Source organism: Mirounga angustirostris, unplaced genomic scaffold (genome assembly GCF_029215605.1).
Source record: "Mirounga angustirostris isolate CCGP_5_RB_7025 unplaced genomic scaffold, mMirAng1.0.hap1 SCAF_10, whole genome shotgun sequence".
Taxonomy (NCBI): Eukaryota; Metazoa; Chordata; class Mammalia; order Carnivora; family Phocidae; genus Mirounga; species Mirounga angustirostris.
Window position 1 is genome coordinate 18,970,702 of NW_026991718.1, and position 12,261 is coordinate 18,982,962.

Below are 12,261 nucleotides of genomic sequence, written 5' to 3' on the forward strand. Positions count from 1 at the left end.
TGGATCAATTTACAGGCACGTGGGAGCTGAACTGAATGTCAGTCTGTGAAGGGACATCATTCCAGAATTGCTTGGTACGTAGCGGAGGGCTTGCTTTATGCACAGTGACAGGGGACTACCTCAGGTAGCCCTTCCTCAGACCAAAAGAAAAAGCAGGTAGGTACCCAGCAAGCTACAACATGAAGGAGACAGAAAGCTGAGTGAGGTGTGGATGACCCTCGAGGCTGAGGTAACCACGAAGGGCAGCAGGTGGAGGGTGTAACTCTGTCCCGGCCTTCATCATGGGGCGGGTGGGGACTGATGCAGAGGCACCACTCGGGGACGTGCTTATGTGGCACTGGGAACAAACACATAAAGCCACAGAGGCAGAAAATGCAAGGATCAGACTGGACTTTTCAGGGCGGTTTCTCTTTCTGCTTGCCTTTGAGGTTTTATATATTTTGTATAGACTTGGGCTAATGGTTCTAAGGACGACAACTGGTCTATTTTCTGTATATGTTGCCAACAGCTTTAAAAAAATTCTCACAGGGGGCGCCTGGGTGGCTCAGTTGGTTAAGCAACTGCTTTCGGCTCAGGTCATGATCCTGGAGTCCCGGGATCGAGTCCCACGTCGGGCTCCCTGCTCAGCAGGGAGTCTGCCTCTCTCTCTGACCCTCCCCCCTCTCATGCTCTCTATCTCATTCTCTCTCTCAAAAAAAAAAAAAAAAAAAAATCTTAAAAAAAAAATTCTCACAGGAGAACAGAAATAGAATAAGACAGGTTGTGTTTGGTGCTTTCAAGAAGACATCATGGGGCCACTGTCATGTTCAAAATTACCCAGCTTTTCTGGGGATTGGATTGGTCTGTTCTGCCGGGGGGAAGACCAGGTGTTCTGACCCCGTAAAGCTAATACTGACGCCTGTCTGACTAGGTTGTGTGTAGCAGGGGGGCCGGAGGGGAAATGTTGATGGTGATGCAACCTAGGATCACGGGTCAGAGTTACCAGCTGACTGGGATGGAAGCCATTGGAAGCGGTTCTAAGTTTCTGAGGTGACTGCACCTCTTACACTCGTGTTTATAGATTTCAGCCATTCACCTTCTGCCACATCCACATTCCACCTCTGCTTTCCATAATGCTTCTCTGTAAATTTACTCATGTTGGACTTAAATATGTAGGAATCATGGGTTTTATGTACTGATTATGTTTCTTCTAATACTAAGATAAATACATAACCATTAGAATAAAACAAGTCCTCCTATGCGGCGCCTGAGTGGCTCAGTCATTTAAGCATCTGATTCTTGATCTCAGCTCAGGTCTTGATCTCAGGGTCATGAGTTCAAGCCCTGCATTGGGGTCTGCACTAAGCGTGGAGCCTGCTTAAAAAACCAACCAACCAATCAACCAACAAGTCCTCCCAGGTACTATTTTGTGTGCCATCATGTTGTATACCATGGGGATATGTGTATCACACTTTGGGAAACGATTTACGGTAAAACCCGCAAGCATCAGCCTATCTGCTCTGTACCTTGGAATAATAGGAAAAGTCTCAGATATTTTATCATTTTTTAAAATTAATTAATTTATTTTAGAGGGAGGGGAGGGGCAGAGGGAGAATGAGAGAGAAACCCAAGCAGACTCTGTGCTGAGCGCAGAGCCTGATGTGGGGCTTGATCTCACAATCCTGAGATCATGACTTGAGCTGAAATCAAGAGTCAGAAGCTCAACTGACTATGCCACCCAGGCACCCCTATTTTATCATTTCTAGCAAGAACATACATGACATTAGTTTTATCAGGATGAATATAGGGACCATCCTTATACTTCACTTCTAACATACCCCTTTGCATTTCATTACAATGGTTCTTAAACTTTTATTCTCTTCAAGTTTCCAACCCGACCCCAACCCTCACTTTCAGATGTTATTACCTCTGATGTCAGGGAAAAGAAATAAAGGCATGGCAGCCCTTTTACTTCTGCCCTTCATCTCCCTGCTCACTCACCCCTGTACTTCCTTCCTATGTCAGGGGACGAGGGGATCCTGTTTCTTCCTGAAGCTGGCATCCTTAACCAACCCCCTCCTTTGGACTCCTTGCTGTCCTCTCCCCCACACTGTCCAACATGTTAGCTGTTAGCAACACAACTGCTCCTGAGCATCTGAACCGTGGCCAGTCCAAACCAGATGTCAAAGACCTAGTACAAAAAAACCCAGAACATAAAATGATGCATTAATAATTCTTGTGTTGACTGCATATTAAAATGGCAATATTTTGGATAATACTGAGCTAATCCATCAGTTTTGGAATTCTTTTACTCCAAATTTATGTGAGATGTACATCTTGAGTTATTTTAAATATAGATATAGAATAATATAGATATATATAATATAAATATAGAATAAAAGATTATTCAAATTAATTTCATGTTTTACTTTTTAAAATGTGGCTTTTGGAAAATTTTAAATTACATATGGGCTGCATTTGTGACTTTACATTATTTTTCTATTGAACAGCTCAAGCCAGCTGGAACATTCTTTATGTTCCTTCCCTAACAGAATGTTTTAGTCGCTTCTGCTCTTTGCAGAATAAAGTCTTAGCTCAGTAGTGCAGGGCTCCAGAGTCTCCATAATCCACCCATGGCCTACATTTACAGCCTCACCTTTGACCACATGGCCTGCCTGTTAGCCACCCTGGCCCGGGCTCAGTCCTCATAATGTGCTGTACACGCTGTATTCACTGCCCATGACCCTCTTATCCACACAGAGCCATCTTACTAACCCGTACAGCTCAGGTGATCCTACTCTGGGGAACCTTTCCCATCCCTGTCCCACTTACCCCCAAACTGCCTCTTTTTTGTGCTTCCAGGCTAGTTTGCATCTGTATTTAACATTTTACATACCGTAACCAGTGGTGTAGTTCATCTCTATATAGTTAGTATGTCTGTCTCTCCTACTGGAGGTCAGGGACTGTATCTCCTACAGTTCTATAATATCAAATTTAACACAGTGTTCTGACCAGGAAATATTTGTCAAATGGTAGACTATTGGGTTGGTCCCCAGACCTGTTTCTCATCTTTCCTCTGCTCTATACTGCAGGAAAGCCAACCCCACAGGCTGCTTGTATACGCTCTTATTGCAGTTGGCTTCTGCCAGGTTTGGCCAGTGAGAGAAGGCTCTGGAAGGAGACTACAGGGCTAACTGGGAAAACAATCCTTCTGCTAGAAAAGTGAGAGGACTGGAGAGCTTTTAAGTCTTCTGGGTAAAGAAGCGAAGAATTGCTGGGTTTTCATCTCACATAAATTTGGAGTAAAAGAATTCCAAAACTGATGGATTAACAGAAAAATTGTACCTGGCTGGTGATTCCCTTAGGGTGCTTGGCCAAAGAAAATGTACAACTATCCAGAGGGTCTCTCTCACAACCTTGGTTCCAAAGGATTTCCATGGGAAAACCATCTCACTAAAGATGAGCTCAAAGTAAAAAATTACAAAAAATAAGGAATGATCCACCAAAAATAAAAAATGATGACTAGAAAGAACCCTAAGAGGGGCACCTGGCTGGCTCTGTTGGTAAAGCGTGCAAATCTTGATCTTGGGGTTGTGAGTTCGAGCCCCATGTTGGGTGTAGAGATTACTTAAAATAAAATCTTGGGAAAAAAAAAAAAAAGAAGAGGGGTGCCTGGGTGGCTCAGTCGGTTAAGTGTCTGCCTTCAGTTCAGGTCATGATCCCAGGGTCCTGGGATTGAGCCCCGTATTGGGCTCCCTGCTTAGCGGGGAACCTGCTTCTCCCTCTCCCACTCCCCCTGCTTGTGTTCCCTCTCTCACTGTGTCTCTCTCTGTCAAGTGAATAAATAAAATCTTAAAAAAAAAAAAAAAGGGAGAACCCCAAGAACATAAGGTAATAGGATAAAATCTAAAAAAAGAGTAAAGTATCTATATTTAAAATAACTCAAGATGTACACGAAGGGTTTGAAACCATAAATAGAGTCTATAAAAAAGAATGGGCAGGGACGCCTGGGTGGCTCATTCAGTTAAGTGTCTGCCTTTGGCTCAGGTCATGATCCCAGGGTCTTGGGATCGAGTCCCATGTCGGACTGAGCAGGGAGCCTGCTTCTCCCTCTGCCTGCTGCTCGCCCTGCTCGTGCACATGCTCTCTGACAAATAAATCTTAAAAAAAAAAAAGAATGGGCAGATGTAAAAAGAAACTAATAAAAATGGCAAATATTATCATGGAAATAATAAATGAATAAATTAAATAGCAAATCAAATACATGTGAGGAAAGGATTAATAAATCTGAAGACAGGTATGAAGAAGTTAAGAATGCAGCCTGGAAAGACAAAAAGATGGAAAACATAAAATGGAGGTTAAGGGACACAGAGGACAGAATGACAAAGTCCAACATACATCTAATGGGAGTCCAGGAGGGGAGAAGAGAAATAATGGGAAGAAGTAATATTGAGATTATAATGGTTGAGAATTTTCTACAATTGATGAAAGATACACTTCCACATATTCAAAAGGAACAATGATTCCTGATTAGGGAAAAAATAAAAATGAATCCATACCTAAACTGCAAAACACCAAGGAGAAAAAAAATGATTAAGATGGCCAGAAAGAAAAAGCAAAATAACTACACAGGAACAGCAATCACACTAGCTGCATACATCTTAACATAACAATAGAGGGTACTGAGCAAAAATAACTGTCAAACCAGAATTCTAATTATATACCATTCATGGATGAGGGAGAAATACAAACATTTTCAGACAAAGTTTGAGAGCATTTACCACTAACAGGCTGACTAAAGGAACTATTAAGAGGTGTATTTTGGGAAGAAGGAAATTGAATAAGAAGGAATTATGAGGGGGCGCCTGGGGGGCTCAGTCAGTTAAACGTCTGCCTTCGGCTCAGGTCATGATCTCAGGGTCCTGGGATTGAGCCCCACATCAGGAGCCTGCTTCTCCCTCTCCTCCCCACTTGTGCTCTCTCTTGCTATCTCTGTCTCTCTCTCTCTCAAATAAATAAATAAAATCTTTAAAAAAAAAAGGAATAATGAGATGTAAGGAGTGGTGGAGAAAGAAAAAGAAGAAAGGAAGGAAGGAAGAAAGAAAGAAAAAAGGAAGGAAGGAAGGAAAAGAAAGAGGGAAGGAAGGGTGAGCAAAAATACTAGTAAATATGTGAAAAATCAAAATAATCATTGATGATATAAAATAACAATAATGATGGTGGGTATAAATTCAAGGTGGATTTTAAATTTACCTAAAACTATTTTTTTAAAACACATGAGAGGCAGGAGGAGAATCATTAGAGATAAAGCATCCCACCTGCACTGATCAGAAGAAGGAAGATAAACATCAAATTTAGACTTTGTGGAGGCAAACACATATGTTAGAAATGGAAAGGTAACTACTCAAAGAATAGACAAAGAAAACATAAAGGGAAAAAAAGGAAGTAAATTTGATCAAAGCAACAGCAGTAACATATAGGCGAACAACAAGAAAAAAAAAAAGCATGGTAAATAGAAAATATATAATAAGATGGACATAAATAGAAGTATTCCATTGTTCCAATTACAAGAAGACTTTAGATTGGATTTTAAAATTCAGCTAGATGCTGGGGAAGACGGCAGAGTAGGAGGATCCTAGGGTCACCTCATCCCACAGAAACAGCTAGATAATACTGACATCAGTGTAAATAACTCAGAAAATGTCAGGAAGACTGGCAGGACTCTGCATAGCTAAGTGTACAGAAGAGGCCACACTGAAAAGGGTGGAAGGGCAGAAACTCAGTTGGGAGCCAAAGTGACCTGTAGGACTGTCCTTGCGAGGTAGGGATGCTGTGGGCACAGAGACGAGAGAGACGCAAACTCCACCCCAGGCACAGGGGACTCTCACTGGGAGGACAAATCCCCATAACATCTGGCTTTAAAAACCATAGGGGATTAACTTTGAGAGTTCTTACAATCAGTGGGGCTTAACACCTAGAACTTTAAAAATCAGTGGGCACAGCTGTTGGAAAGCCAGCAGGTGACAGGAAACTGAGTCCCCACCCTTAAAGAGAATAGTAACAAACAGCCCTACCGAGAAACAGCATACAAGAAGCAGTTTGAAAAACGCTTGGGATATATGGGAAGATTTATTTACTAATCTCAGAACCTATGTTAGAGGGACAAGGATCTTTGGGAGACTTCTCCAAGAGCAAAGGAGCTGGTAGGGCTATTTCTCTCTCCTGACCCCCAGCCTAGACACATGAACACTTGTGGGAATCAGTGCATTGCAAACATTCTCCATCTAGTCTGCTAACACCAGATGCCCTGCCCCCGTGTTCTCCTGTGGACCCACCCCTCCAACCTGGCCTTGACAGAAATCCATCCAAAGCAGTGCTACAAACATGGCAGTGTGCAAGCAACCCCAAGAGGGGTCGGCACCACCCCAGAGTGACTCCTGCCCTAGGGAGAGGGAAAGAAAACCACACATACCAGTTCCACTTTGGCCCCAGGAGTGAGCTAGGGGTAGACATCTACCCTGACTGCAGCCCTGCCCACCAACGAAAGCTTCTCAGGGGACAACACAGGGAGAGCACTCTACAATTCAGTGCTATTGCAGCTCTAGTCAATGACTGGTCTGACCCAACTTAAGCACAAGGTGGCCCCAGACTGGCCCACTAACAACAGGGACCAAACCCTGCCTACAATGGGCAGAGAGAGCCACTGTAGACACCTGGACTGAAGGCAAATGCAGCTCAGCTACACCAGTAGGTTCTGGTGAACAGGGGAAATTGCACTGCAGAGCACCTCTTCTTCATAATGCCACTACTTTCGAGAGTTAACTTTCTTAACATATAGAAACAGACACAGAGTTAGATAAAACAAGGAGACAGAGGAATATGTCCCAAATGAAAGAGCAGGACAAAGTCATAGCAAGACAGCTAAATGAAAGAGATAGGTAATATGCCTGACAGAGAATTTACATAGAAAGAACCAGTGGGAGATGAAGAATTCAATAACTGAAGTTAAAAATATACTAGAGGGAATAAAGAATAGACTAGAGGAAGCAGATGAATGGATTAGTGACCTGGAGGGCAGAGTAATGGAAAGCAATCTGGCTGAATGGGAGAAAGGAAAAAGAGTAATAAAAATGAGAATAGAGTGCTTGCTTTGGCAGCACATATAGTGAAATTGGAACGATACAGAGAAGATTAGCATGGCCCTGTGCAAGGATGACACGCAAATTCGTGAAGCGTTCCATATTTTTGACAAGTATCATATGATCTCACTGGTATGAGGAATTCTTTTTTTTTTTAAAGATTTTATTTATTTATTTGAGAGAGAGAAAGAGCACAAGAGTGGGGAGCGGGAGAGGGAGAAGCAGACTCCCTGCTGAGTAGCGAGCCCGATGCGGGACTCCATCCCGGGACTCCAGGATCATGACCTGAGCCGAAGGCAGTCGCTTAACCAACTGAGCCACCCAGGCGCCCCACTGGTATGAGGAATTCTTAATCTCAGGAAACAAACTGAGGGTTGCTAGAGTGATGGGGAGTGGGAGGGATGGGGTGGCTGGGTGATGGACACAGGAAGGTATGTGCTATGGTGAGCACTGTGAATTGTGTAAGACTGATGAATCACAGACCTATACCTCTGAAACAAATAATACATTATATGTTAAAAAACAAACAAAAAGGGATCCCAGAAGGAGAAAAGAAAGAAAAGGGGGCAGAATATTTATTTGAAGAAATAATAGCTGAAAACTTCCCAAATCTGGGAAACAGAAATCTAGATCCAAGAGGCACAGAGAGGCTCCAACAAAATCAACCCAAGAAAGTCCACACCAAGACACACAGTAATGGTAAAAAGTAGTGATAAAGAGAGAATTTTAAAAGGAGTAAGAGAAAAGAAAACAGTTACATACAAGGGAAATCCCATAAGGTTTTCAGCTGATTCTTCAGCAGAAACTTTGCAGGCCAGAAGAGAGTGGCATGATCTATTCAAAGTGCTGAAAGAAAAAACTGGCAACCAAGAATACTCTATCCAGCAAGGCTATCATTCGGAATAGAATGAGACATAAAGAATTTCCCAGAAAAACCTAAGTTAAAGGAATTCATGACCACTGAACCAGCCTTAAAAGAAATGTTAAAAGGGACTCTGAGTGGAAAGGAAAGACCATAAGCAGGAGTAAGAAAAGTAGGAAGCACAAAAGCAGTAAAATTAAGTGACTCTATAAAAATAAAAATCAGTCAAGGGACTCACAAAATAAAAGGATGTGAAGTATAATACCATATACCTAAAACATGGGGAGAAGGGGTAAAAATTTAGTGCTTTTAGAATGGGTTCAAACTTAAGTGACCATTAACTTAAAATAGACCATTATATGCATAGGATGTTATATACAAACCTTATGGTAAGGAAAAATAAAAAACTGGTAACAGAAATGCAAAAAATAAAGAGAAAGGAATCCAAGTATAGAAAGCCAGCAGACTATGAGAGAAAAGTGCAAGAGAAGAAAGAAACAGAGAATTATACAAAACAACCATAATAAAGTAACAAAATGGCAATAAGTAAGTACCTACAAATAGTTACTTTGAATGTAAATGGACTAAATGCTCCAATCAAAAGACAGAGGATGACAGAATGGATAAAAAAGCAAGACCCATCTATGTGTTGCCTTCAAAAGACTCACTTCAGACCTAAAGACCAAGCATACTGAAAGTGAAGGGATGGAAAAACATTTATCTTGCAAATGGAAGTGAAAAGAAAACAAAACTTATATCAGACAAAATAGACTTTAAAACAGACTGTAACAAGAGACAAAGAAGGACACCACATAATCTTACAGGGAACAATCCAATGAGAAGATATAACAACTGTAAATATTTAAGTACCCAACATGAGAGCACCCAAATACATAAAACAGCTAATAACAAACATAAAGGAAGTAATCGATAGTAATAAAGTAATATTGGGGGACTTTAACACTCTACTTACATCAGTGGATAGAGCATCCAAACACAAAATCAACAAGGAAGCAATGGCTTTGAATGACATAATGGCTCTAACAGATACATTCAGAATAGTCCATCCTAAAAAGGCAGAATACGGGGCGCCTGGGTGGCTCAGTTGGTTAAGTGACTGCCTTCGGCTCAGGTCATGATCCTGGAGTCCCGGGATCGAGTCCTGCATCGGGCTCCCTGCTCGGCGGGGAGTCTGCTTCTCCCTCTGACCCTCCTCCCTCTCATGCTCTCTGTCTCTCATTCTCTCTCTCTCAAATAAATAAATAAAATCTTTAAAAAAAATAATAATAATAAATAAAATAAAAAAATAAAAAGGCAGAATACACATTCTTTATAAGTGCACATGGAACATTCACCAGAACAGATCACATGTTAGGCTACAAGACAAGTCTCAACAAATTAAAAAAAAAACAAAAAAAACCAAACTGAAGTCATACCATGCATCTTTTCTGACCACAATGCTATGAAACTAGAAATCAACCACAAGAAAAAAATCTGGAAAGGCACAAATATATATGGAGGTTCAATAGCATGCTACTAAACAATGAATGGGTCAACCAAGAAATCAAGAAGGAAATAAGAGGGGCGCCTGGGTGGCTCAGTTAGTAAAGCATCTGCCTTCAGCTCAGGTCATGATCCCAGGACCTGAATCTGCTTCTCCCTCTCCCTCTGCCCCTCCCCCAGCTCATGCTCTCCCTCAAATAAATAAATCTTAAAAACAAGACAAAACCAAAACCAAAAAGGAAATAAGAAAGTACAGGGAAACAAATGAAAATGAAAACACAATGGTCCAAAATCTTTGAGATGCAGCAAAAGCTGTTCTAAGAGGGAAGTTCATAGCAATACAGGCCTACCTTGAGAAGCAGGAAAAATCTCAAATAAACAACCTAACTTTACACCCCAAGGTGTAAAATAAATAAAATAAATAAAATAAAACCCAAAACCAGTAGAAGGAAGGAAATAAAAAAGGTCTGAGCAGAAATAAATGAAATAGAAACTAAAAAAATAATAGAACAGATCAATGAAACCAGGAGCTGTTTCTTTGAAAAGATCAACAAAATTGATAAAACTTTAGCCAGACTCATAAAAGAGAGAGAGGGAGAAGAAGAAGGAGAGGGAGGACTCAAACAAAATCAGAAATAAAAGAGGAGAAATAACAACCAACACCACAGAAATACAAAGGATTATAAGAGAACATTATGGAAAAATATATGGCAACAAACTGGACAACCTAGAAGAAATGGATAAATTCCTAGAAACATATAACCTCCCAAAAGTGAATCAAGAAGAAATAGAAAATTTGAACAAACTGATTACCAGCAATGAAATTGAATGAATAATCAAAAAACTCCCAGCAAATAAAACTCCAGGACCAGATGGTGTCACAGATAAATTCGACCAAACATTTAAAGGAGCGTTATACTTATTCTTCTCAAACTATTCTAAAGAATAGAAGAGGAAAGGGCGCCTGGGTGGCTCAGTTGGTTAAGCGACTGCCTTCGGCTCAGGTCATGATCCTGGAGTCCCAGGATCGAGTCCCGCATCGGGCTCCCTGCTCAGCAGGGAGCCTGCTTCTCCCTCTGACCCTCCCCCCTCTCATGTGCTCTCTCTCATTCTCTCTGTCTCAAATAAATAAATAAAATCTTTAAAAAAAAAAAAAAGAATAGAAGAGGAAGAAAAATTTCCAAATTCATTTTATGAGGCCAGCATTACCCTGATACCAAAGCCAGACAAAGACACTACAAAAAAATAACTACAGGCCAATTTCTCTGATGAACATAAGTGCAAAAATCCTTAAGAAAATATTAGCAAACCAAATTTAACAGTACATTAAAAAAATTATTCACTGCAATCAAGTGGGATTTATTCCTGAGATGCAAGGGTAGTTCAATATTTGCAGATCAATCAATGTGATACATCATATCAACCCATACCTAACATCATACTCAATGCTGAAAACTGAAAACTTTCCCTCTAAGATCAGGAACAAGATAACAATGTCCACTCTCACCACTTTTATTCACATAGTACTGGAAGTCCTATCCACAGCAATCAGACAAGAAAAAGAAGTAAAAGGCAACCAAAGTGGTAAAGAAGTAGTAAAACTTTCACTATTTGTAGATGACATGATACTATATATAGAAAACCTTAAAGACTCCAACAAAAAACTACCAGAAGTGATAAATGAATCTGCAGTATACAAAATCAATATACAGAAATCTGTTGCATTTCTACACATTAATAATGAAGTAGCAGAAAGAGAAAATTTAAAAAAACAATCCCATTTACAATTGCACCAAAAAGAAAAAGTACCTAGGAATAAACTTCACAAAGAGGTGAAAGACCTGTACTCTGAAAACTGTAAAATACTGATGGAAGAAATAGAAGATGACACAAACAAATGGAAAGATACTCCATGTTCATGGATTGGGAGAACAAATATTGTTAAAATGTCCATACTATCCAAAGCAATCCACAGATTTAATACAATCCTTATAAAAATACCCACGGGGTGCCTGGGTGGCTCGGTCAGTTAAGCAGCTACTTCTGGCTCAGGTCCTGGGATTGAGTCCCACATCAGGCTCCCTGCTCAGCAAGGAGTTTGCTTCTCCCTCTGCCTCTCCCTGCCACCCTCCCCCTGCTTGTGCATGCACTCTCTCTCTCTCATAAATAAATGAAATCTTTGGGGCGCCTGGGTGGCTCAGTTGGTTAAGTGACTGCCTTCGGCTCAGGTCATGATCCTGGAGTCCCGGGATCGAGTCCGGCATCGGACTCCCTGCTCGGCAGGGAGTCTGCTTCTCCCTCTGACCCTCCCCGTCTCATGCTCTCTCTCTCTCTCTCATTCTCGCTCTCAAATAAATAAATAAAATCTTTTAAAAAAATAAATAAATAAATAAAATCTTTAAAAAAAATACCCACAGCATTTTTTTTCACAGAACTAGAATAATCCTAAAATTTGTATGGAACCACAAAAGACCCCAAGTAGCCAAAGCAATCTTGAAAAAGAACAAAACCGGAGGTATCACAATCCCAGATTTCAAGACAAACTACAAATCTGTGGTAATCAAACAGTATGATACTGACACAAAAACAGACACACTGATTAATGGAACAGAATAGAGAGCCCCAAAATAAACCCACAATTAAATCATCAATTAATCTTTGCCAAAGGAGGCAAGAATATGCAATGGGAAAAAGACAGTCTCTTCAAAAAATGGTGCTGGGAAAAGTGGATAGCTACATGTGAAAGAATGAAACTGGACCACTTTCTTACACCACACA

At 40.8% G+C, this 12,261-nt stretch overlaps 1 protein-coding gene and 1 non-coding gene across 15 annotated transcripts in view; one reads left to right on the forward strand and one right to left on the reverse strand.

Moving 5' to 3' along the window:
• ITSN2 (intersectin 2) overlaps positions 1-12,261 on the reverse strand; it is a 141,462-nt gene that overhangs the window by 20,318 nt on the left and 108,883 nt on the right. The gene's annotated exons all lie outside the window — the stretch shown is intronic.
• Positions 7,121-7,226, forward strand: LOC123852148 (U6 spliceosomal RNA). Its single transcript, XR_006792772.1, has one exon. It is a non-coding gene; the product is annotated as a U6 spliceosomal RNA (small nuclear RNA).